We start from the raw sequence: 25,147 nt of genomic DNA on the forward strand, positions 1-25,147 counted from the left end.
AAGGGTAGAACGGCTTTCAGATGAACCAAGCCATGTGATGGCATCGGAAGAGAAAAAAATTTCCAGGTTTGCTGTCGGAGCTGTGAAGCAGATGAAACTCCTTTGTGTGACTGTTTCAGCCGTGGAGAAGCAAGTGAGTCCAAGAGCTGTTGGGCCCGTGGTGGTCCCAGTCCCACCGAGGGACACCCAGCCCCTCCGTTCGCCCCTCTAAATGCAGCCCGGGGTCTGGGCGACAGCAGCGCTCTGGGCCTCGCACGTGTGCTGGAGTCTGACGGGGTTTCAGCATCAGACAGGCCACCTGGGTGTTGGAAATGTTCTTCCCTCTGCCTTGGCTTTCTGACTACTGCTCTGACACTCGCAGAGCGAATCCAAGGGCACCAGGCTGCAAATCCTGCCTTGCAAGTACTGCCTGGGTGTTTAGCTTGCAGGAATGCTCTTCTTTTATCAGCTGATACTGGTGTTTGAAGAGGGCAGGGAGCTATGCTCATTTCCTTCGGAGAGGCTGATGACTCTGCCAGCTGAGTTTTTAGGGTGCTCCCTTTTAAATTCTGGTTTGTGACTGTAGGGCAGAGGGGGCATTGCTGTTATGTTTCAGGCTGCTTCTAACGAGCTCTTCCCTATAATGTCTCTGCTCAGGAGCTTTTCAAGTAGCTGCGTGTGTTAGGGAAGCCTTGCTGCCTTCGTCCGATGGTCGGGGAGACTGAGGCGAGAGGGGTCTGGGGGCTGGATGAGTGACCGGAGTGGGGCTCTGCGGCTGCTGCCACCGGGGTTTCCCACTCCCAGCAGCCCAGCCCCATCTCACTGGGCCCACACCACACATGAACTTGAGCCTCGGGTTGTTCTCCGCTTCCCTGCCCGCCGCCGCGTCAGCCACAACCGTTGCCCCCCGCTGCTGCCGCCGTCGTGCCGCGCGCTTCCAAAATCGGATTCGTTCCAGAGTTAGAAAAGACCCATTTTTGTGTCCTAAGCACTGGATTTCACAGATACATGAGGGGAAAGGTCTTAAAGCCTGCAGCTTGATCTGCTAATCTGAAGGCATGGGAAGTTTTTCCTTGGAAGATTTGCTGCCTGGCTTTCTCAATGCAAGTTTGCGCAAATATGTTTTGTGCCTACAATGGGTCGTAGCAGCTGGATACCTCCCACCAAGATTACTGATATTTAGGTCTTTGATTTTGGCAGAGACGCACAGCAATAAATTAAATGAGTAGGGGAGTTTCAGCGAGTAGTACAGATGGTGGGAAACTGAGGGCAGGGACTACTTAAGTGCTAACGTATGGTGCAGCTTTGACTCCTTTATTTTTTAGAAGGCATGGAAAAAGCTGGGGGCTGCTCTGCCAGCAATTTTGCCTCCCCCTTGTCTTCAAAGACCTGCCAGCCACCTCTGTTGCAATGCTTTATTGACGGTCAAGAAAGGAGTGCCCTGCGCGTGCTCCTGCCTGCCGGCACGGCGGTGGCCCCCTGCCTGTCTGTCCTCTTGCTGGCCTGATCCTGGCTCGCTGTACAGATGGGTGCTCTCTGTCTTGGGTTTTCTGCTTTCTTGGCAAACACTGGGAAAACTGACTGTTAAATGAGATTTCTTGTCTCTTTGTAAGTCTTCTACTTTTCCCCCTCCTTAGATGTGACCTGCTTTAGGTTTCGTTTAGCTGTGGAGATTCAAGTGGAACGATTTCATTCCCTTCTCCACCCCATCTGTGTTAATGCGCTGTGTCTTTGACTGATGGTTTAATTATTGTGCGTGACAGGAGCATCCAGGGCCCCACTTGGCAAAAGCTGTTTGTTTATCACTGAGGTGGTGCACAAAGTAGATGTCTGCTGCCCTGGTTGCTCCCAGGACAGGATTTTGCCTAGAGAGGCAGTTATGAAGCCAGTTAATTGCTGCGTTGTGAGGCAGAAGGGTAGGTGGCTGTCCCTGCCTTCCCCTGCGGGCACAACGCTGCCGGCTGCATGGGGCCAGGGGCTCTGGAGCTGGAAGGATGGTGATGTGCTGGGATGGGGAGAGGCTCCTAGGTTGGGAGGAGGGATGGGGAGCGTGGGAGGAGCAGGCAGAGGGATGGGATGGGCAGGGAGGGAGGGAGGAAGGCATGGATGGATGGAGAGAGGCGTGAGGACCAGACTGGAGCGGGGAGCGGTGCCTCACCTGGAAAGTCACTTTACTCCAGACAGCCTGGCTTTGAAGCACAGGAAGGCTCCGCATTTTACTTCATTTTAAAAATGAAACGCCCCATGAGCCGTGCGTGTTTTATATTGCTTTTTGGCTCGGGCTGGCCGAGCGGCGGCCCTGCGCTGGGCTGCATCCAGCGTCCTGGTTTTGATGTTTGTCTCCATGAGGATTTGCTGCAGTCCTCACAGCTGAACAAGCAGAGGAGTCTGCGTAAAACCCGGCAGCTCTCTAGGTTAGAAGACCACCACATACCACCTCTGTCTTTAGCCACCCCTGCTTGTGGCTGCTTCTGCCCCGTGGCTTGACAGGAGCCCTGGCCGTGCTTCGGTTCCCCATAGCTGCTGCAGTTGTCCACCTCTTCGCTGCCGCAGCTGGAGTCATCCATGCGACCACGAAGGTGTGCTGCTGGCCTTCATGCCAAGATTTGGGAACATCACCTCCTTTACGCAAAAGTATTTATTCCAGCCAAGCTTGTGCAGCTGGTATGTGCTGGGCTGCTCAGACCAAAGCAGAGGGGCAGAAGTTTGTCGCTTGGATTCAGTCGCTGTCCCGGTTTGGGTTGGCAGGTTAAACCAGTGCTAAAATATGCTGAGTGCTTGGGGATGAGCGTCTGCCTGCCTGGTTCCAGGGATGCCCGTTGCCCTGGTGTCAGTGCACCGAGTTCACGTGTCTCCTTTCTGTCTTCATGATGCTGCCTCTTCTTCTCGGGGCTTGAAAACAGAGACATGATTTACACCCAGCATGTGGCTGGGGGAGAATTAAGTCATAGAAAAGCCGCTTACCTGCAGTGGCTGCCATCTCCAGCTGCATGCATCTCCGGCTGCTTCTTCCCCTTGGCTCCCAAAAACTGGAGTGGGGATTATCCAGGACAAATCCTGTTACCCAGCGGCTTCCATGGCGGAGACCTGCCGGGCACAGGGATGAGCCCTCCTCGCCTCAGCACCCCTGGCAGTGACGGAGTCGCAGGACAGGAGCGACCCACAGGACGCATATCATGTCGCTGGTTGCAGATGACATCATGGGTGAAGATCAGGGATTTTTAGGGTTTCTTTGCCAGAAAGTGGCAGTGTTGATTGCCAGGCTTAGTAGTGAAGAATTTGAAGTTGTGATTCATCCCTCAATCCATGTCTTACGTATGCGGTGGTAAAGCTAGGAAAATCTGTGTATGTATAAAGTGTTTCCTCTTAGGCAGCTGAGAAATGCGTAGGTGCAGCAGTTATTATTTTACTTAATTGAGACCGAAATACCAAACGGTCAGAACATGCCAGCTCGTGTCTGTTGTGGGGAAAACTCAATTACTTAATAGAAATGTCTTTTCATCCTGCCACACCAAAGAGAAAATAAGATCACATCTACAGAAAAGAAAAACGCGTGACCTTTTTTTTGTCATGTGCTCAAATGGTTGTTGAGGCCCGTGGAGATGCCTCAGCACAGGCGGTGCTTGGTGAGGACATGCGTTTGAGAGGCAGCTCCTGAGAAGGAAAGTGATTCTGTGGTGATGCTCAGGCTTCTGGTATTTAGCTTGATCTTTTGCTTTTTAATTACTCGAGCAATTAGAGCAGTTACAGATTGTGCCTTGCCTTTGCTGTTCTGTATGTACTTCTTGCATGGCATTTCCTGGCCCTGAGGATAAACCAAACTTGTGCAAAAAATGCATGCCGGCATTGAGAAGCCATCGGTTTGTGCATGTGAATCATCATCCACGCGGATGTTTGCTCTGAACCTCTGCGGCTGGTGTGACAGTGCTCAGCTCCGAGCAGGATGGTGCTTTGCCCGTGCTGCCTGCATCCACCTACAGCCGCTCAGTGACAGATGAGGGGCAAAGACAAGCTGTGCCTGCTGTTTTCCTCCACTTCTTAAATATCATCAGCCTCGCAGTAGCTGAAGACCGGACAGAGCCCACCGGTGACGCGTGGGGTGTTGGTGCAGTGGGCTCATCGCCGGAGGGTTGCTGAGAACGTGAACCCTGTAAACAAGAAATGAAACTCGTTCTGTAGCTGAGCAAATCAGATGCTGTGCCACAGAGGCAGAGAGGAAAACCCGTGCCTCACGTGAGCTTGGGTGGTCACTTTTCTTGCAAATAATTTTTTTTTTTCCTCTCCCATTACTAGCAGCATTTGCTTCATTCGGAGCTTCAGGCTATACGAACCAGTGTGGAATTCCCGTGGAGGGTATGTCACACTGACACAGAGCTGCCAGACACCTCCTGGTTTCAAAGGTGGGAACTGCCATTTACTCACACGTTTTCAGTGTTTCTTGTTCCTGCTGGTGAAAGCACCTACTGATCGCGAAACGGGTGCTGATGGGAGCAGCGCCTGCTGCAGCGCGGAGCCTGTTGTTCAGCTGATCGGGTGAAACGCCAGCTTCCCCATCAAGAGCAGGTGAAGAATACTGCAGGGTTTTTTGCCCCTTACTTAACTGAATGTCGCTAAAGAAAATAAGTTTGATGAAGTCCAGACCTTCTTGCAGGAATCGCCATGCTCTTCTCCCCGTTGTGCTCTTCTTCCCCTTGCAGCGAGCAAAGGGCACGGCGTCGGCTTGGCCAGCGCTTGTCATTGCGTTGGAAGAGCTGTGTTTGCTTGGTGGGGCTTGGTGGTCCTGCAGCGGCTGTCCGAAGAAAAGAGCAAAATCCCAGTGGTCTGGCTGCTGTCCCTCCGCTCTCCAGCCTGTCGCAGCCCATCTGAGCCTGATTTTCCGCTCGGGTATGAGCTCTTTTTCGTTCTGTTTACGCTCCACTTAACCAAAGGAGGTTGGAGCCAGGTGATTTTTCTGCAGAGGATATAATTTCATTGGAGAGAAGTGGGAGTTTGTAAAACAATCCGTCGGATTAGTGACACCTTGGCTCCTGCAGAATCTCCCCACCCCCTTCTCGAGCCTTATTTCTGTTCTTTGAAAGCTGACATTTCCACTGCTGTTGATGCCCTGCCAGGCACTCCAGGAGGGTTACTTTGCCTTGGATGCAGTTCAAGAAATCGTTCCTTTTCTCTACCGTTTGTCGTCAAAGGGAGGGGAGCGCCTTCTCTGCGCTGCCCTGCTGCCTTCAGCGCTGGCAAGAGCGGATGGCCATGGCTGCTCTTCAGGCCCACCATGCTAGAAGTGTGAAGCAGAAAAGATTTTAGTGGCAGGGAGGCTGAAGCATTCATGACCTCAAGAAAATATACTTCAACATGTGAAAAAATCCAGACTGAAATCTGTTCACGGTACTGACAGAAGTCTCGGTTAAAGACCTCCTCCACCAAGGCAGTGATCTGAAGGTGAAAGGCTTTGTGATGTGCTTTAGGTTTGTACATTTAGGCAGGAGTGGCCTAAGGACTTCCAGTAGACTCGTAGCGTGATGTTTTTATTTTAGTGAAGACTGCTGAAGTCAGAGGAAAGCCAGCCCTCTGTACCCTGCAGCCGTGCCTGCTGCAGTCTGCTGCCTCTGTACTGGGGATGCGTTTCGGTTTTATTGTATCTTCCTTGCTTTTAGGATTTGGGCTAACCCTTTAACATGATTTAAAAAAAAATAGTTTGCTAGAACTAAGAAAAAAAAGAGAGAGAGAGAAATATGTTTAAGAAGGCTAAGAAAGCCCAAGCATAGCTTTCTGCTGCTTGTAAGAGGAGCTGGCTACAGGGACGACTGTTTTCTGATTGCTCCTCCATGCATGTCATGTGTGATCTTTAATCTTGGTGATGTTTATCATTTAAGTAGACTGGGTTGGGTGAACTGGCGTGTGTCTGCTTCCTATGTGTCCACCTGATTTACCTGACCTCTCCTTATCCCACACCTTGCCTTGTCATAAGGAAGCTACAACAGGTTTTGGGGTTGTTTGGGGGAAAACCCATTTTCCTAGAGAGTTTATAGAGGTTTGCTGGATTTTCAGAGAAAGAGTATGAGCTTTACTGACAGGACAACCGGCCGAGCAAGTTAGCGGTGGAGTTGAGATGGTAGCTTTGTGGCTTTTGTCTACCAGAGCCTGAGTGGTGCTTGATGTGCAGGCATGTTTTCAGACATTTCTCATAGAGAAGGTGTTGGCAGGTCTGTAGTTAACACCCTTGCCTTTAGGCCAAACTATTGAAAATTCAAGTTCAGCTTGAATCTCATTTCAATGGCTTGGAAGGCTGCAATCTGATGGGCTGAAAAATCTCGTCCAACTCCAGCCCTTATTAGGAGCTTAATCTGAAGCGCAGCCAAAGCCAAATAAGGGGGAGGGCAGCAAAAAAAAAGGCAGTAAAATGGAACAAGAAATGTGCATCCAATTTACAGTATTCCTCTGCAACCTTAATTCAGCCCCCTGTATGCGTTACGATGCGGTTTCTAATTACGGGATCGTGTATGGGTTTTTTCTGTGGCACCCCGGCCCTCGCTGCTCAGGGAGGGCAGTCGAGGCAGGCCATGAAGGATGGGGTTGCGTGTGTAGGACCTCTGCCCTGCACGCTGCAGGGTTTGGAGCGAGGGAAGTTGTGGAAAAATAGCAAGGGTAAGTGATGGTTAAGGAGACGGGATTCCAGCTCTGCTGCTGCCGCAGGGCTCGTGTATGGCGCCGGGTAAATTGCTTTTCATGCACAGCGAGGGACTTGGTTTCCTGGGTCCCCAGGCTGAGGGTTGAGCTGCAGAAGTGCCGAGCTCCTGCTGCAGATGATCTCATGGGAAGTTGTACATCAAACATTTAAAATGCTACTAGGTGCTATTTATTTTTTAAAAAAGGAGCTGTAGGCTGATTCTGGAACTGGGTGCCCAGAGCTTCTCTGTGCCTCTCTTCTTTGGCTATAAACTGCAGGTGTTGTGAACGTAGTTCTCCAAGATTTTATAAAAATAAATTCACAAACGTTTGAGAAGTATCCCAGTATGCAGTGGCAAGAGGCCTTCATTTTTGCCCTGGAGCAGCACATGAAAAGTGTGAAGTGAAGAGGGCTGAGTGCTGCGCATGAACAACCACTCGAAAACCAAAACTGAGTAATTCCTCGCTTGTTGAGCATCTTCTATTCTCGATACTAACTGCGTCAGGACTGGATGCACACATGGTATGTGGCTGTGCTGTAAAGACCCTACATGGACCAAATTAAAGCTACAGAGAAAACTAATTTCCAGCACATCCTAGCTTCTCAGGGCTTGGCAACTGTAATATTTCTTAATGCAGCCCTTCAGATGTAATGTGGTATAAATTACAGGACTGGGCGAGTAAGGATTTGTGTGCGGAGGGTACAGGCATCGCTCTGTAGCAAACCTTACAGGGAGGAGGCTGGATGGCTCAATCCTGAATGCGGGAATTCGTTTGCATTTCTGACCCGTAGCAGAAAATGGGAGGTTTTTGGATCATCCGGGAAGGACCTTGGGTGTAGTTTAGGCTGCTAACGCCAGATGTCTGCTTTTGGCTTATCTGAACGTGGGTTGCGTTTGATCTTTAGGTTGGACCACTGTTGTGTTTTGGAGCCTCACTTGCAAAATAGCTCCTGTGTCCATCGAAGAAAGAGGTCGAGGAAGTTATTTTTTCCGTGGTTTTATGGAACTCTATACCGTCGTCTGTCTCTGAGGAAGATGTGACGCACGATGGCTTTGCAACTATGCAGCTGGATGGAGAGGCGCATAGCTGCGGATGCTGTCACAGGGATGCTCCAGCCAGAGGTTTGCGAAGTCGAGGGGTAGCTAGCATCCCTTGCCCTTCTCCAATACCTTTGGACTTTGTTCCAGCTGATCTCCTTCCCCTCGAAGCGTGCGTTAGGAGCTGCCCAGCTCTCTGCAGGAGGAGAGTTTCATACCATGTTTCATACCAGCCCAGCGAGAGCAGCCCCGTCAGCCGTGCCGTCGGGAGGAAGGGCTGCGCTCAGCTGTGCTCTCCAGGGCCGCGCGAGGTTCTGAACACGGCTCGCTGAAATCAGCAGACGTTGTCAGGCGTGCACAGGCAAAACCTTGCTCTAGTTCACTAATTATAAAAATTCCTGGCAGAAGCTCCCCGTGAGTCAGCTACAAAAAAATTACTTAGGAAAAAAAAAAAAAGTTTATGGTATAAGGCTGGCTTTAGCACTCAAGCAGAAGGGAAGCCGGGGCTTTCTGTAAATCCAGCCAGCCCCGAGGACGGAGGAGGCTGCGGCTGCCTGCTCAGGGTTTGCATTTGCCTTTCACCTCGCTGCACACGCCAACCAGCACGGGGAGCCGAGGAGACCTCGGATCTGAACAGGTCTTGAATTATCTGTAAAGGGTGTTCGCAGCACTGTCTCCCAGGGAAGCTGCCTTTCTTTTCTTTATAAATGTTGGATTTTATTTTATTTTTGTTACAAAACCCACATAACTAATTTCCCTTGGAATCTTTTGCAGGCGTCTGCTCTGAGTGTGTTTTGGCCTCACTGCCCAGTGCTGGTTTTGAATCCCAGTCCCAATGGTGGGAAGTTTTTAGAATTAATGCCAGTTGTATTTTTTTTTAATAGAATCACAGTGTCCGCCTGTGGGTTTTAAACAAATATTCTTGGCTTTATGTTTTGCCTGCAAGTAGCCGGTATCCAGAGGGTGTGTAGCCAACAAGGATGCAACATTTCCACTTGCTCAAAAATGACTTTGTATTTCTTCTTGTAACCTAGTGTGCACCTCCCTGACCCTGGTGCTGTGCCGAGCTGTTCTGATCCACTGCAGCAGCCAGGGTATGTGCCTTTGCGTGGGGCCATGGTGCAGGCTCCCAGGGGAGGTGTGTGGCAGCCCTGTCAGTGAGTCAATTTAAAATTACACCTGGGGAATACGGAGTAGGAAACAATCTGCCTGGTGCCTCTGGGAATGGATGTGTCTTTACAGGGCTGACTTTTCAGCTGGGCAAAATGTATTTGCTTGCACTGAGCATGCACTTGCATTGAATTTTCTGCTTCCACCAGTTCCCTTCTCACTTTTGTACCTGGTTTTAAACCGTGGCTCCCAAACAAGAAGATAATTTTTCAGGATGTAGCACCATCCTTTTGATCCTTACCTTCCCTTTATTTCCTTTCCAGCCTGTCTTTTTGTAGTACAACCTCCCAGCGCTTCCTGTGCTATCGCCCTTCCTCGTCGACCTGCCGGCGCTGGCTTCTGCCAGGCCAGTGAGCATCTCTCCCGCTGCTCTGCTGCCGAGGCGTGCCCGCGGGTGCTGGCATCTCTCCCTTCGACGGAACGCTGAGCGCAGCCTCTCCAAACTGCCCTGGCTTGCCCAGGAGCTGCAGGGATGCAGGAGGGCTGTTTTCCCAGAAAAAAACAGCTTTGCTGGGGTGGGCAGCAGGCAGTGATCAGCCCCCCACAGCCACACGTGCCTGTTACGGTGACTCTTGCCCAGGTACTTCTCAGCTTTTCCAATACAAAAACCAGTTTCGGCAGCACTAAGATGTCTGCAAAGTTGCTGTTGTTTGGGTTTGGTTGGTTTTAATATACCGTTCTCTGAGAAGCTTTCACGAACACACAGCTCCCGGGTGTCTCCAGTGCGACAGTGACAACTGCAGCGCTCGTCGACTGTACTTTCCGTAGTCCTTTTCCCTTTGGTCAGCAGTTTTTATAGTTCTTTTCCCTTTGATGTCGGTCACTGTCAGCAGAGAAGTTTGAACCTGGTCTGACAGTTAATAGCTGATGGATAATATAAAGTATTAGTAAAGAAAAGAAAAGGGAGCAGAAGACCATGCAGTGGTGGGAACAGCCAGTGAAAGCAATTGATTTTAGTGTTGAGGAAGGTCAGTATAAACACACCTTTCACCTGGGCTGGGAGAGGGAGGCAGAAATCCTGAAAAGAGGTTTGTATCTGCATGAAGCTTCCGTATCTGAAGAGCTCTCTATGTCCTAGAAAAGGCTTTTATTTATTCCTTGCAATCTGAAGTTTGGAGAGCACATGTTGGCCATGCAAACTCTCATCTCTGCCATAAATCTGTGTTTTGGCAGTGCTTGTCCAAATGCCATAATATCCAGATAGGAACAGATAGGGGATTAAAGCAGAATCCTTTGCTATTTATGGACTCCCTTGGGGAATATGTTGTAATATTCTTTTGAATTGACCTAAAGGTAACCACAACAACCCAATGCTGCACGTGCTAAATCTTCGCTGTTGCCCTTCTGTAGACCTGCAGAGGGGAAACGGGGGATGCGGTGAGATATTTCAACTTGCAGATGTGAAATCACGTTGTCTGGGCTTTAACGACCTGCCACTTGCTGATTCCCTGGGATTCAGAACAGTGTCTGGGACACACGCTTGTTTTTTTACAACTGGGCTGGGCTTGGAGCTTTAAATCTCTCCTTTCACAAGCAAGTGCGAACTTGGAAGGCATTAATTATTTTGTACTATCTGTAGCAGCATCTTTCTGTAGAAGTTACAAAGTCCTTCCCTCCTGCTTCACAACTGTCTTCCCGAACTCCGGTCCTGCGTGCCGGGTGTCCCTGTCGGCGTGGGAGTGAAGGAGCCGGCTGGGTGCCAGCCTGCCGGGCGGAGCCTGGAAGCGTTCAGTGGAGCTGCTGGCTCATCCAAACGCCCTTCGGTGAGCTGAGCAGCAAGAACTTACCCGAGAGGGGCTTTTCTCCTCTTTCGGAAACTGCCAGGAATCCAGAGTGCTGTGTATTTGTGCACAGAGTTCAGCCTTTCGATCCCTGGCTCTGGCCGGTGGAGAGAGGAGGTCCTCAGCCCTCCTGGAGAAAACACAGAAGACGAAGTCCAGTTGTGTTTGGGTTTTACGCTGCTATATACTGGGGCACTGTAGAAGGGTCTGTGCAGGTGGACTTCTTCCCTTGGCTGTGTCCCGGTGAGTGGCACCACCGAGGACCAGGCAGCTGGACCCTGAGACACCCCCTCGCTTGCCCACCACCCTGCGAAACTGTATGCGTAGTTTATAACGTGCAGAGTGGATGCCATGAACTTTATAAATTGAAGACAAACAAAGTTTTTTTATAGGGGTGCAACTTTATAGACCAGCTGGCTCCGGTTTGGCTTCTCCAGACTTGGGAATTTCCTTGTTTGGATGTTTTTTCCAGCTGCCCGGCTCTGGGCAGCATCTGCAAGGGGGCCGGGACATGCTTCTTGACCACTCCATGGTGGGAGACAGCAACGCAAAGACTGTGAAATGCTGGTTTCTCTTACAAAACTCTTGCTTTTTATTCAGGAGCAGCAGGTTTGTTCTGGGAGGAGGGGAGCACACCTCGCTTCCCGCATCCCCTTTGTGCAGGGCTTAATGCAGCCCGTTTTTGTCTCTGCTGACTGCGAAGCAGCAGAAGTCAGGAGGAAGTGCATGGCCAGCGCTCTCTTTCTCCTTTACGTGCCTGTTTAATTGGATAATATGCATGGCCGTGCCTTTCTGTTTAACTTAGGGTTTGTTATGACAAAGGAGATGGATTTTTCCCGGCTCTTGCAGGCACGGTATGTAAACCAACGCGGTGCAGTACGCGGTCAGAGCGCGAAGCCTGCCGTGACCTGGGAACTGGGGCTGTTCTTCGGTGCGCCCCGTGGACATCGACTCGTTGCACCTCTGCAAGCGGGAAGCACGTCTCTTGTCATGGTTGTAGCAACTTGCGCCGCTCCCCAGCACACAGGGGCTCATTTCAGATAGCATTTTCTGGAAATAATGGCATTTGGAAGAAGAGATATCTTTGTGGTATCTCTAGCTTCACCTCTGGACCTGGTGAATTCTTGTGGAAACCATGGGGAGGGAGTCTGTCTGCATCTTCAGCTGTTTTCACTCTCCCCTTTTAGTACAAATAAATTACCCCTTAATATTGGGGTGGTTTTTGTACAGAATTCTCCTTGAGTCCTGCGTTTCTGAGCCCATATTTCCCACCTAGGGAACTGGAGTTTTTTCTCTTGTGCCTCGTAATTCCTGGGCAATTTCTGTAATTTATCAATGCTCGCTTGTCAGCAGAGATGTGGAATAAAAGGCTTTGTAGTGTGCTGCTTAGCTGGCTGTATAAACATGGAAGTACCGGGTTTTTAACTAGCTTGCTCACATGGCTTTCCTCTGCAAAGCTTTAGCCAAAACACTCCGCTAGATAAAAGAGATGATGAGAAAGTCCAGGTCAGCCGGAGATTGTCTGCGAAGGGGTATGACACTGATCTTTGTTTTAGTTTGACTTTTATTTCTTGTAACTTCTTAGTAAGAGCAGGGAGTGAGGATAAATTGTTTTCATCTCTTGGTGGTCAAAGATTAAGATGGATGAGGCAGTGGGCTGCCGGGGAAGAAGCTGTTCAGTAAGAGCCCGGCTTTGTCCATCCCCTCCTGCATCTCAGATGAAGTTGGCTTCATGCTTCCTGCTTCCAAGGCGCCCTTCCCCATGCTCCTCCTGAAATATCTGACCTGGTGAGCGGTTGCCTTGAGTTTTCTGAGCTCTTTGAACTAGAATAAATGAGAAGGACTCTGGGCATGAGGCCTCTCATCAGTCACTCGCCTTTCACCTCTGAAGGCAGGGGTTTTGCTCAGGTGTGGCATGAAATGCGCAGGGTTTGGTGCCCCTAAGGTCATGTCCTGCTAAGCCTGTCCCAGCTGCTGGGTGTTTGCTGTAGCTGGCACAGATCCGAAAAACCAAGAGGTTTAGATCTGAGCATCATCCCGTAGAGTTTGAGTAAAGAAAGGTTTAAGGAGGCTTTGGATAAGCAATGTGGTGTTTAGGTTCAGGCTCTGGGATTTTGGGGTCTTCATTTGCCATTCTTCGTGCAAGTTGTCATGGAACAGGAGTAGATCTCATCTGCATTAGCAGACACAAATCTGCCAGGAGACATTTCCAAGGAAGGAGGGGTGTACCACTGGGAAGTGGGGTTTTCGGGAGGGGGGTGTGTAGCGCAGCATCATCACGCTTCGGGTATTTAGTGAATTCTGTTTGTAAAAGTGAGGTCAGTTCATCACCAAAAATGCCTGTGGGGTTTAAAATGTGAGACTCCTGGAGAAGGGAAATGATTGTGTCAGAGCCCCATTATTTTTGCTCTGTTCATTAGAAAAAAGCTCTGTTTGAGGTAGAGCAGGAGGTGTTGCTGTTTGGCACCATGCACGGCGTAGTTAACGCTCGCTTTGCGTGGTAGATGTGAAGGTGCTGCGCTGGGGCAGAGCAGGAGCGGGGCTGGCTCTGCTCTGCCCCGGAGCAGCTCCTGTCCCTGTCCCAGAGCATCCCTGCGGTGCCAGCCCTCTCTGGTCGGCCTCTCGTGGCACCCGGGTCCTTGTGCAATGCTCTGTTAACGTCGTCATTTTGTCAGTGAGCATCTGAAGAAGACACTGGCTGGATCTGGGTGCAGGTGGGGATTGCCCGTCGCTCGTGTTGGCCTTCGCAGGCTCAGGCGCCGGTGGGGAAGGAGCGTTGGAGAAGTGCTCAGCTTTGCACCCGACAAACAGGGCTGCCCGGGGTGCTGCAGTAGCTGGAGCTGAGTTCTGAAGCAGCAAGAGAATTCCCTGCAGAAACACGTCACTGCTGTCTGCTGCTGGAATAGCCCCTGGCTGGCGTCCTTCATGGCGTCACTAAGAGGGGACCGAGGCTTGAAGAGGCGTTTTTACTGTCTCGGCTTTCACCCCAAGCTAAAAGCTCCGGGCTGGGGAGAGGGTAGTGGGTGCAGGCAGGCTGGGCGGGACGCTGGGCATTGCCCTCCAGTGCATGGCGGGGCGACTGCCTTCCTGCCTTTCCTGCCCTTTGATGTGCTGCGGGATGTGTAATGAGCATCTGCCCTCTAAGAGAAAACAGATTGGAGTTAGAGAGTTGAGAAAAGAGGGAGCAATTTTGCTTAATCATTTTCACACGGATCCACAGGCGTTTCTGTAAGAGCGAGCGGCATCTGGTTCGAGGGCAGCCTTGGCTGCTTTGAGCTCTCCTGCAGCTTCTGCAGTCTCAGGCAGAGATTGATGTTCCAGATGCTGTTCCCAGCAATCGGATCAATGACGTGCTTATTCGGACTTTCCATTTTTTAAAGAGAAAAGAAAAAAGTAGATTATACTTTTTAAGCTCATATGAAGCATCAAGGATCTGTGGGCTTTTTTTTTTTTCCCCCACAGAGTAGAGCACTGCAAATTATTTCCCTATTTATGAAGACCACTGAGAAAGCAGAGGGAAGTGAGCTGCCTGCCTTGATACCTTGGTACTTACCCATTCCCTCGCTCCGGCTTCTAGGCACTGCAAGAAATACAGGATATTTTATTCCAAACACAGAGCACTCATTTCAAGGAGAAAGGACTTCAGTGCAGTAATGGTCCAGTGCCCTGCAAGCTGCGGAGGCTGTCCTGGTGTGCGCTTTCTGAGCATCTCCAAACTTGTTTGTGGGTGTGGGAAAATTACTGAGCGACAGGGAAAGTTCTGGAAAGCTTTGGGGATTTGGTATGAATCTGATGAAAACGCAAGGCTGCTGCCTGGGCGGTTTGTCAGCTGCTGGCACTCATCGAGGCATCTGTGAAAATGGCTGCTGTGAGTTTGCTGCTGTGGTTTGCCAAAACCAGACTTGTTACCCATTTCCATCTATAAGGGGCATCAACGCTGCCCACCTCCGAGAGCCTCGCGGTGGTCGCTGTGTTATTCCAGAGGTGGAGAGGTCCTGGGAGAGACCTGCCGAAGTCCCTGCGTTTGATACAAGCTCTCCCTGTGTCGGCACAGTGAGTCCCATGGGATTGAGAGTCCTTAACCACTGCACCAGCTCTCTTACCTGCTGCCTGGGCTGGTGAGCTTTAATTACTACTGAGATCACAACCGCTGTGTTTTCCCTGGGATGCTGCAGCTACGTTTGGCTCCTGGCATACCCTTCGGCTGTCCTCGAATGAGGGTTTCTGATGGCGATCCATAAAAGCCGCTTGCCGAGAGAAGCAACAGCATCTTGTCAATCTCAGGAAGAGTTTGGCTGGCTGCTGGGATGGATCCTGAAGCCCAGGCTTGGCTTTCGGCGATGTTATCATCCGGTGTCTGAGCAGACCTGCAGTCTTGGCCAGGGTCAATGTCACAGGTTAATTTTTGCCCATTCGGGGTCTGCACGCTGTGTGAGATACAGAAAAAAATCCACAAGGCAAGCTGGAATTAAGCTGCAAATTTTGTTCTCATTAGTGTAAAATCATAAAATCTGGTGTTTCTGATGTCTCTAAGGAGAGAAGGAGAATTAACTCCTGGAGAATGTAACCGGAGGACACTTAAAAGGCAAATTGTTCGCATACTTTCTTTAAAATTTGCATGAGTGTAGTAAAAGGTCATCTTAACTGCAGAGTCTCCTCCTCAGATCCTCGACTGCCGGTGGCTGATTGCAAGAGCCTGTTGCTAAGTGTTCCTGGAAACGGAATAGAGATGAAGCAAGATAATTGAACAAGAAGGAGGGAGGGGGGCTGGAAAAAGCTTGGAGCTCACAACCGAACCGCAGGGCTGCCAAGCGAGATGAGTATGTTGGAGTTTGACTCGGTGGCTGCGTTTAATCAGTTCTGCCCCGGGGGTGGGGAAGGGGTGACCGAGCCTGAAACTTGGTGGCAGATCCTTGGAAAAAGCCGCTTGGATGCAAGCGGATGGTTTGCTTGCGTTTCCCGTGGCTCATCCGACTCCAGACACGTTGCTTCCTAGCATGGGGGCTGGAGTGGGGACGGGACGGCAGCCCATGCTCTTTTCCTGGGTAAAAGCTCTGTTCCTGCAGCGTGCGTGGTGTTAGCCTGGGATCTTTTGGATGGTCAGTAATCACAGAAAGCAACAGGATAAAACAAGAACATAAACAAACAGATCCAGAGCTTGACTAACGCAGAAAGCCTGTGACTCCTGGTGACTGCTAAGGGTTGCTTTCTGCCGAGGAAGCAACTGATGGTTGTTTCTTGTGTTGCAGAATCAAATAAACCCCTGATGCAGCTCCTTTTTATTGCTGAAAAGACAAGGAAGCAAAACTTCCTTCTTAGCTTTGGTCTTTCTCTAGTTGAAGCTCTTGTAAAAACACCAGACTTTCTCCGTCTCCATGGGTCGATTTCCTGGAAACACTTTTAATAACTGTTTCTGGAGTGACTTTTATCATCCCAGAGCATTTTACAAACTCTGAATATAGTAACAGCTGAAATACAGCCACATCTGAGGAACGTCGTTGCCAGTGCACAGCAGTCTTCAGCATTTTACAAAAGAATAAGAGATCAGCTCTTCCTTCTGCACAGAACCTCCCTTACTCCCACCAGAAAGACGAGGCAACACTCCTGCCGTCCCGCCAGCCCCCCTCGCCTCGGGGTTCACCGTCGGCTGGAAGCCCCTGCGGCAGGGCGGGCACCGGGCATCCTCGCCTTGCCGAAGCCTGCCATTTCCAAGCCTCTCGCTCCAGCTGGGGCTGGCTGTCAGTGAGGAAATTAATACACCGCGTCTTATCTGACATTTTGAATGTTCCCGTGGGATTCATGTTGTCATCGGCTCCTGGCAGCAGCCTCTGGTTTCACCGTGGCTGCCTTCGTGCCGTGCCCGAGGCTCGCTCGCACCAGGGGTCCGTCCTGCCTTCCCGGTGCCGTGTTTCATCCATGTGCTGACTCATGGGCCCTTGCCCCTCCGTGAAACTATATATTTTGTGTCTTCCGTCGGTCAAGCCAGGATGTAGCTGGAGCTTTTGACCTTGCTACTGATTTATCACCATCCCTGTTCATCTTTTTAATTAGTTCAGCGGTTGCAAGACGTGCCACTCAGGAGTTGAAACGAAGAAGAGGGAGCCGCATCCTGCTGTCTCGTTCCTCCCGGTCGATGACTCTGGAGACGGGGGCCTCTTGCGTCTGGGTGCTGGGTTTTGCGAGACGGATCGGGTTCCCTCGCTCGCCCTGCACCTGGCCCGCCATGTGTGGGGGTGTGTTGCAAACCCTGCATCCCCTCGGCCCCGTCCGCCTGGCCCCCTCCAGCACTGGTTATCCCCCCCCCGCCTCCGTGCCCAGCCCGTACACATCTCTGCTCCTTCCCCCAGGACCCTCTGCCTGCTCCTCGCAGCTAATGCCAGCAGCTTTTTTGTTGAGGGAAAGCCCCTCCGCAAAGGGGCAGCCGGGCGGGAAGCGGCTCCTCCAGCCCCCCGCCTGCTGGCCTGTGCTGCGGTTGAGATGTCAGCGGCTCTGAGCTGCGGTCGGCTTCGTTCTGCTCCGGTTGTTAACGTGTGTGGGTGAGGACTGCAGGTGCGGGACTCGCAGTTCCGTTGTCCCGTGTAGACACCAGTGGCTCGCTGTCGGGCAGGTTTGTGTGTTCCCAGCCTGCAGCTGTTCTGCGTAGGGGCTGAGAGTCAGCCTGGGGAGCGGGAGGAGGAGAAGCGCTCGCAGGAGAGCGTTTTCCAGGCAGCCTGTCCCCCTACGTCCATCCTGCCAGTGCCACAGGTCGGTCCGACAGCGTTCCCCGCAGGGCAGCCAGTGCTGGCTCGGATCACCACAGCTCTGGGGCTGTGGGACCCCCTTCCACCCCAAGAGCCGAGGAGGAGTGGGATGACTTTGGGCTGTCACTGGCGGGGATTGCTCTTCCAGGGTCTGGTTAGCTCTCAGCGTATTCTGACCTGAGTGCGGTCATGGAGTGAACCCCTTGAGCCGTGCCGCCCTTCCGAGCTGCGGAGCAGAGCTGGTTGCCTGTCTTGGGTGCAAAGCCCAGAGCTGCCCCGGCAGCATGGGCTGCGAGCAGATGCCGCAGCTGTGGTTACTGCCTTTCTAGCTGTGCAGCTGCGTAACCTTTGCATGAAAATCCTCCTTGGGGTGCAAACCAGGAGCACTGCCAGGCTGAGATTCAACACCATCGGCTCCGAGACGCCGAGGTGGATGTGGCTGTAGGGAGGGCCAGACTCAAAGTGTGGTAACCGGTGCACCCTCTCCTGAGATCACTGGAGTAACTGGAAGAAAGTAGTTGCTTTTAAATCGTCTGAGTTTTTGCAGTGACGCAAGTGCTGTGTTGAGTGGAGGTTTTTGTAATGAAGTGTCAGCAGTGATGCTACGGATGAGCTATTGTGCTTCGAAAGACGCTGCGCAGTGAGCAGGTTTCCCATCCGGTGGGTGTATCGGCAGCAGTGGGCACCAGAAGGTGTTTGCAGATCTTGTGGTGGTTTTTTACAAGGCTCTTGCTGGCCTGGGGGATGTCCTGGTGCTGGCGAGTCCCGAGGAGGTCACTGCCTGCAAAGCTGCTGAAGCCCTCGCTCCCCTGGGTCCGTTACAGTGCTAACCAACGCTCTGTTGTTTTCCATCATTTTTTTGGTCTGATTGTGTAAGGTTCCCTTTTGGATTAACCACTGAAAACAAAAGAGAAACTACACTAATACCTCATTGTGTGCATTAAACAAAAAAATACAATTATTTCAATTTCCCTGCAGATTTAAACAGTTTTTGTGTTTGGTGGGAACTCTGTCTCAATTTGGGGCTTTTCAGAAGTGCTTGTTTCTTAGTTATCGGGATTGCAAGACGTTTGAGCTCGAGATTGCTCTTGCTGCCGGCTGCCTTCGAGCGAACAGTAGCAGCCAAAGCAAAGGCAGCGGGTAGGAGACCCAGGCTGTCATGTGCGGCGGATCTGGCAGCTGTCCCGCTTCCAGTGACAGATGAGACTGGGGACCAAGAGGGGCCCTGAACTTCGATTCAACGTCCCAGGCTGCCACCCCACCCCTCACCTTTCCTATAAACAGATGGAAAAATAGCCCTTCCCCATAGAGAGAGAGAGAAATTATTATTTTTTCTTATTACCTTTGTGTTTACTTAGCTGTTTCTTACTCAATGCTAGTCATTTGGGGGCGTAATTTATAGGGGCCATGTACGATACACTTCTACATGTGCCATAAATTTTTCCCACAAACACTTTAACTCCCACCGTCCTCACTGCTTTTTATGTGTTTGTCTTGCTCTCTTATTTACCTACCAGGACAGCATGAAAAAAATGCTGGTGAAAACAGGTAACAGAAGGTGGGCTCAGGGTGCTGGCAGACCCCCTGGTTTCTGCGCCCATCTTTATGCACGCCCTGTGCCCTGTTCTCCTGGGGGTAAAGGGAGAGTGCTTGGCTGAAAACAGAACTGCAGGGAGAAAATGGTTTATGAAATATCTTGAGATGCTCACATGCAAGCCTCCTTGTAAGAAGTAATGCAGGGCGTGCTCATGGTAAAAAAAACCAAAAAATATGTCTTGGAAATGCCCGGAGATGTATTTCCTAGTCCTGGGTATGATGCTGCATCCTTGAATTCTGCATCATCTGTGGGCTGTTGAATACAATTTGAGGAACACCTGGAAAAAAAAGGTTTATAAAAGACATCCTGGTAGTGTTGATAGACTAGTCTGACTTGTAGCATCCTCCCTGCATGATTTGCTGCCTGCGTTGTTATCTGTATGTTTAGAAAAATGCTGCTTCGCCCTGATCCTGGGATCGAATCAAGCTGCCAGCCCAGCGCTGCTTTGAAACTTGCACATCTAAAACAACCAGGCTACCTCCCGTGTCGGCTCCGGGCCCTGGGGCTTTGCTCTCCATAGATCATGTTAACCACTCTTCAGTTCTGCTCAAATTAAATGTTTTCCTATCAGATGTGGGCTGCGGAGGATCCAGCCTGTCAGCCTGCGTGTGTGTCAGGAGGAGAGGAGGCAGCCTGTGCTCCGAGCAGGGTGTGCGTGCCAGCCGTACGCTGCTTTCCCCTCAAATGAAAGAAATGCTCAGCTCGCCGTCGGTCGGGCTGCTACAGCAGGAAATCGCAAAGAGCGACAGTGCCAGTGCTGGGCGACCAGGGAGGTAAGAGGAGGAAAACGGGGGTGAGCGAGGGGGCCAGGACATGGAGCTGGGCTGGCCCTGGTCCCTCACCCCGGGGCTTTGGCTGTGGAGCTGCTCAAGGGAGCAAAGAGCAGCCCACCTCTGGCAGCCATGCTGCCAGAAAACCCTGCAGAGAGGATTTCCTTCCGCTTCAGCTCCAGAGCTTTTGCCGTTGTGTTTCACGGCCGGGAAGAACAAAACCCCGGGGCTGCAAGCTGGCTCCTGCCAGGGTCTCCCCTGCCCGGCTGCTGGGTGACGCGGGTGGCCGCAAGCTGGACCGTGCTGTGCCGGTCTCCACCGTGGAGCCGCAGCATGGAGAGAACGAGGTGACAAGCGGGACTTTTGATTTGATTTGTTGGGGTTTTTTTTTCTTACACGGAGTCATATTGCTGGAACGTGACTGGTGAGGGGAGCATCTGCAGCAGACACCGGGCTGAGTGCTGGGGGAAACTGGTCCTAAGGTTGGTTTTAACTGGGCTTCCTCCCACCGTAGGCAGCGCAGGGACAGAGGGGAATGAGAACGCGGTGGCCTGGCTGCCCGCCGGTCCGTTTGTGCCAGCAGCCCCTGGTGCCCTGCGCTGTCGGTCTCAGCTGTTCACATCAGCCCTGTTTATTGCAATTCCAAATCTTCCCTCCTCAGCTCATTAACGTTCTTGGAGCAGACGTCTCTCTCACCATTGTATTTTGTAATTAGATTTTGATTTGCTTTCAGAGAGAAACAGCAGCACAATAGACATTAATTTATCCCAAGCCTCGCTCGGTCTCCTCCATGTCGCAAGGTCAGACCTTGGCGTGCACCGTCTGCCTTCGATGCCTCCCCCGTTATTCGGCTGTGTGTCCTTCCACGCCACGTCCCCGCTCATCGAAGGGGCTTCCCTGAAGCACAAAGGGGAAGGAGCAGTGGGGGAGGGCTGGAAGAGGAGATTTTGCCCAAGCTGAGCTTGAATCGCAGGGACAGGCGTGAACGGGATTTGAACGGACGGGGCGAGGGAGCGGCCGGTTGTTGTGCAGCCCTATGCCTGCTCTCTGCAGAGCCTGGGTGGCCCCTGCTGCTTGTAAACCCTTTAAGGCACGATGTAGAAGCTGCGGCGGGACATTGTGAGCGAGCGAGGACAGAGGGGTCCCCCGCAGCGCCGGGCGGTGGGAGCGGGGTGATCCGGTGGCCGTGGCTGTCTCGCCAGCCCGGGGACAGTCTGCGCTGTGGAGCTTTAGGCAGAGCTGGGTAATGGGCTCTGCCGGTCCCATGGCCCTGGACCAAGGGCACTTTTCCGCCCGAGTGCTACCCCGGAGTTCCTCAGACGTCGCGTTTCAGCCTGTGGCGCTGGAACGGAGACCAGCAAAAGCTGAGCTCATGTCTGTGATGGAAACCCTGCTGCGCTCTTGTGTGGGCACTCGCGGGGCACTGGGGAGCAGCGTCTTCCCAGTGCCTCGATGGAGGAATTGCCCAGACCCTGGGGGAGTTGCCTCCAAGGGGGAATTTTTAGTAGAAAAGTGGCTTTGCATTGCATTTAGCAGAAAGCAGCAGCAGTCTGCACTGGGGAGGTGTTCATTATTGCTGAGAGATCTGCTTTGGAGTTCTTAAAGTAGCTTTGTCAGGCTGTCACTGGTGAGGGTGGAAGCGAGGGTTGCGAGATGGGCAGCGGCCGTGCCTGCCCTGCTGCTGGCGTGGGCTTGTGCCTCCGAAACCTCCGCGTCTCCTGGGCAGAGGCAGCTCCATATCCTGTGGAGGATGGATGCACAGGACCTTTTATAGTCCAGGTTCACACAAGAGCAGAGAAATGCAACCCCCAGCGAGGGCTGGAGGATCACTTTCCCACCGGCCAGGGCTCATTTCACTGCAAGCAATTGTGCTTTATCTTTGCCAGCATTAACTGCTGCAGCTCAGGATTTATCTTAGTGAGTGAATGCAACCAAGGGCTGATAAATCATTCAGCACAACCGAAAATAGCGGCCGGCAGCTGTTGGGAGCTGGGGATCCCTTCCCCACCAGTATGCGCAGAGCAGGAGGGGATTTCATCCGCCCCAGCCAGGTGCCAGCCCTGCGCAGAAACAGCCGTGGGCTGCTGGGGAGACGTCTCGCCTGACACCTTTATCTGGAAAAATTACTGCGGCTGCCTGCAGACTTCTCTCCACTGTGCGTCTTGGCCAGGCATTTCCCAGTCACCAGGGTGGGGGAAATAACTGAGCCAGCGGCTGGTGTTGGGAGCAGCTTTGCGACCGCTGCTGCGTGGCCTGGCGTCTCGGGATCACCTCCGGCCTCAAATCGCAAGTGATCATTTCAAAACCAGTCGTGGTCGTGGATGGAGTCGCAGAGGGGGCCCAGGGCTGCCGTTTCCAGGTCCTCGAGGACGGCGCCTGGTGCTTTGTGTAGGGATAAAATTACCAGAGGAATCTGGTGACTCTGGTTTTTCCACTGGACTGCTGTACTTAACCACCTGCACAGGAGCCAGAGAGGTTTCTGTGAAGTTGATCAGCCCGTACAGTCGCGAGGGTTTGTTTTTTTCCTCACTCCTTCTCCAGCGGCTGTTCTGGGGTGAGTGTGGGGTTTACCAGGCATGCAGTCTGAACCAGGAGCAGAGGGCACTCCGAGAGGATCAGCTGCTTTTGGGCTGAACAGCCCGTAGATTATTTCCACATCTGTGTTAGCTTTGGCTTGATCCCACAGATTTGCAACAGCTGTTGGGAAGCGGAGCAGAGATCCCCTCTTTAAATGGATGATCAAATCCTCAGAGTGCCGAGTATGTTATTTCTATGTCATCCTCTTCACAGCAGGAAAAACAGCTTTTAAAAGTTGCTGAGGCAGCACTCTGCCCTGCTGCCTGAGCTATCATCCCATCATCCTGCGGTTTCAGAGCAAGTCATAATTTGCTTTCTGCATCCCACGCCCAGCCCGACACAGGATCCTTTGCGAGGTGCGCAGTTGTGCAGGTCTTGTACAAGGGATGCCTTTACTCCTGGGCTCCCCTTCCAGCCAGCAGACGTACACCGACCGGGGCGGAGGAGCCGCTCGTCTCCTTTCCAGGGATGTGCAAACCCTTGGCATTTTACCCTGAGAAAAACTAACCGGTGCGATAGTTTGCCACGAGACGGATTAGGTCATCCTGGTGTTCGGAGGCTTTAGGTGGAGCTTGGATGTCTTTGCTTGAAGCCGCAGTTCGGCTGCAAAATAGTGGCGTGGTGTGGGAATCCTGTAGCGAGCTATCTTATCCAAAAAGCCCAGCTAAAATGTGCCAGGCCTATTTCCTATCAAGGTTCTGCGCTGTCAGGTCAGACCTGCAGCCGTCAGGCTTCTTTCAAAGTGTCTGACGGGCTTTGGAAAGCCGAGTCTGGCTGAAGAGGGCCAGGCCGGTGGGAATGGTGGTAGATCCTGGCACTCGTCCTGCAGCGCATGCGTTTCTCGTTCCCCATCAGCTTTCCTAGCGCACAGGAGAGTCATCCAACCAAACTGCTCCCTGCTCCCACTTTAAGCAGCACATTCGTCTACTTTCCGATGCAGACAGCAAAATTAATATGGTTAGTGCATCGAAACCACTAATTTGCAATTCAAGCCTTTTATAAATGGGCTTAAAATGGCAACCCGGTTCCAGCTGTCTCAGGTACAATTTGTGTGCTTGTTGGTGCTGTGTGATGGGTTTCAGTGATAACCCAGGCAGAAAATACGTTGCACATAGCAAGCACTGCTCAGCACGCATGAAGCTCTGAAACGTTTGGCGTGGCCTGGGGTGGCTGGGTGGTGGGGGCTGGGAGCGGCACGGTGCTTGCAGCTTTCGTGAAGGTGCGAGGTAAAACCTGGCAGTTTTGGTTGCCTTTTCTCGTTCACCCAAGGTGTGACTGAGCGTGACATGACGTTCACTGGGTTGAGGTCTCAGAGGCCGGTGATGGATGCGCTCCCCAGCAGCAACAATGTCATGTTGACTTTTTTTGATGCTTTTGGACCCTTTTGACACACACCTAACTTCAAGCTTGCTCGAGGCGTTCTCCTGTGGACCCTCAATGACGAGTTAGAAGTGTCAACCCTCCATTTCACGGGGACAGAGTATCTGGGTTGCAGATTACCTGTACGACGGATGTCTGGGGAGCCAAGACTAGTCTCCACGGGTTGGGCCCAGTGGGGCCTGGTGGCATACACAGTTTGAGAAGACCCAGAGCCAGTTGTTGGCCAGAGCTGCCATGTCTGATGGATCCCATAGACTGCCTGGAGCCAGCCATCCATCCACCGCTCGCTCCGGTGCTTCCAGCAAGAACTGGTTTGCTTTGGTCTTATCCCCTTATCTTGGGTGTCCAAGCCTCAGCACAGAGAGTCGATGCAGCCTCTTGGCTCCGAAATGAAGACCCTGCTGCTTCCCCAGCCAAGCAAAACTGCCAGGACCCGCCGTAGTGCCCCAAGGGGAGTGCTGCCTGTATGCAAAGGGCTTGGCAAAACGAGGTGTAATGTAAGCAACTATTTAAAGAGAACGATCCAATTGCTAGTTGTAATTTCCTTATTGTTTGCAACACCCTCTTAAATGCCTGTGATCCTTATAAAGAGCTTTTCCCCACCTTTTAAACTTCACAGAAGTGGATTTTACCTGCTGTGGTTTGTGAATCAGCATTATGAATGAGTCTGCTTGTCCCAAGAAATATGTCTGTTGGAGATGGAAGGCTGGTGGGCAGGACACAAAGTGTTGCCTGTCTCTGGGTCCTAGTAGATGGAGGTTAATAAAGTCTTCCTAGATCAGTATTAATGCTTTCCTTCAGACCCGAGGGGGTTTTGCTGACACCCCATTGCAAGCAGCCTGGCTCATGCCACTCATTCAGGTGTATCTTCTGTAAAAATGTGTTGGAAGAAATATTTAATAGAGTGGGATTAAAACCTGATTGTGGATGAGACTTTCCCCTCAGCTAGATCTCGTGAGCAAACTGAGGGATGCGGTTTGCTCTGCCTGCGCGCTGCGTCCCTGTCCTGCCCTCGTTTGCCTGGTTCCCCAGGTCATTCCATCTCGGGAAATGGGGTTGCCTTTATTCGGAAATCGGGGACGGCGATCCACGGAGCCATGGCTTTGTTCTCTGGGAAAACACCTGGGTCCAGTTTCCATGTGAGATGCTGATGGGAAGCAGCAGCGTGTTGTGTGAGGGTTTCTCCGGCTCTCATGCTTGAGCCCTCGCTGGGACTGGGTGGGATTCTCGGTCCGCTCCTGCCCTTCTCCCATTTCTGGGTTTTATTCTCCAAACCCCAGCGAGCTGTAAACACCCAGAGCCTGGGGGACTTTGGAGAGCAGAGCTTAGGGGAAGGTGGTGATTCATTTCCTTCCCCTCTGGCTCTCTGCTACGATTTGGCTTTTGTTTAAGAGTTTGATAATTCACTGCTGAGCTGATTAGGTTGAAATGCTTGGAGAACTGTAAGTAA

General features: G+C 51.9%; 1 protein-coding gene across 1 annotated transcript in view; it reads left to right on the forward strand.

Moving 5' to 3' along the window:
* Positions 1–25,147, forward strand: part of NXN (nucleoredoxin) — a 51,695-nt gene that overhangs the window by 10,499 nt on the left and 16,049 nt on the right. The gene's annotated exons all lie outside the window — the stretch shown is intronic.

Source organism: Opisthocomus hoazin, chromosome 20, assembly GCF_030867145.1.
Source record: "Opisthocomus hoazin isolate bOpiHoa1 chromosome 20, bOpiHoa1.hap1, whole genome shotgun sequence".
Classification (NCBI taxonomy): domain Eukaryota; kingdom Metazoa; phylum Chordata; class Aves; order Opisthocomiformes; family Opisthocomidae; genus Opisthocomus; species Opisthocomus hoazin.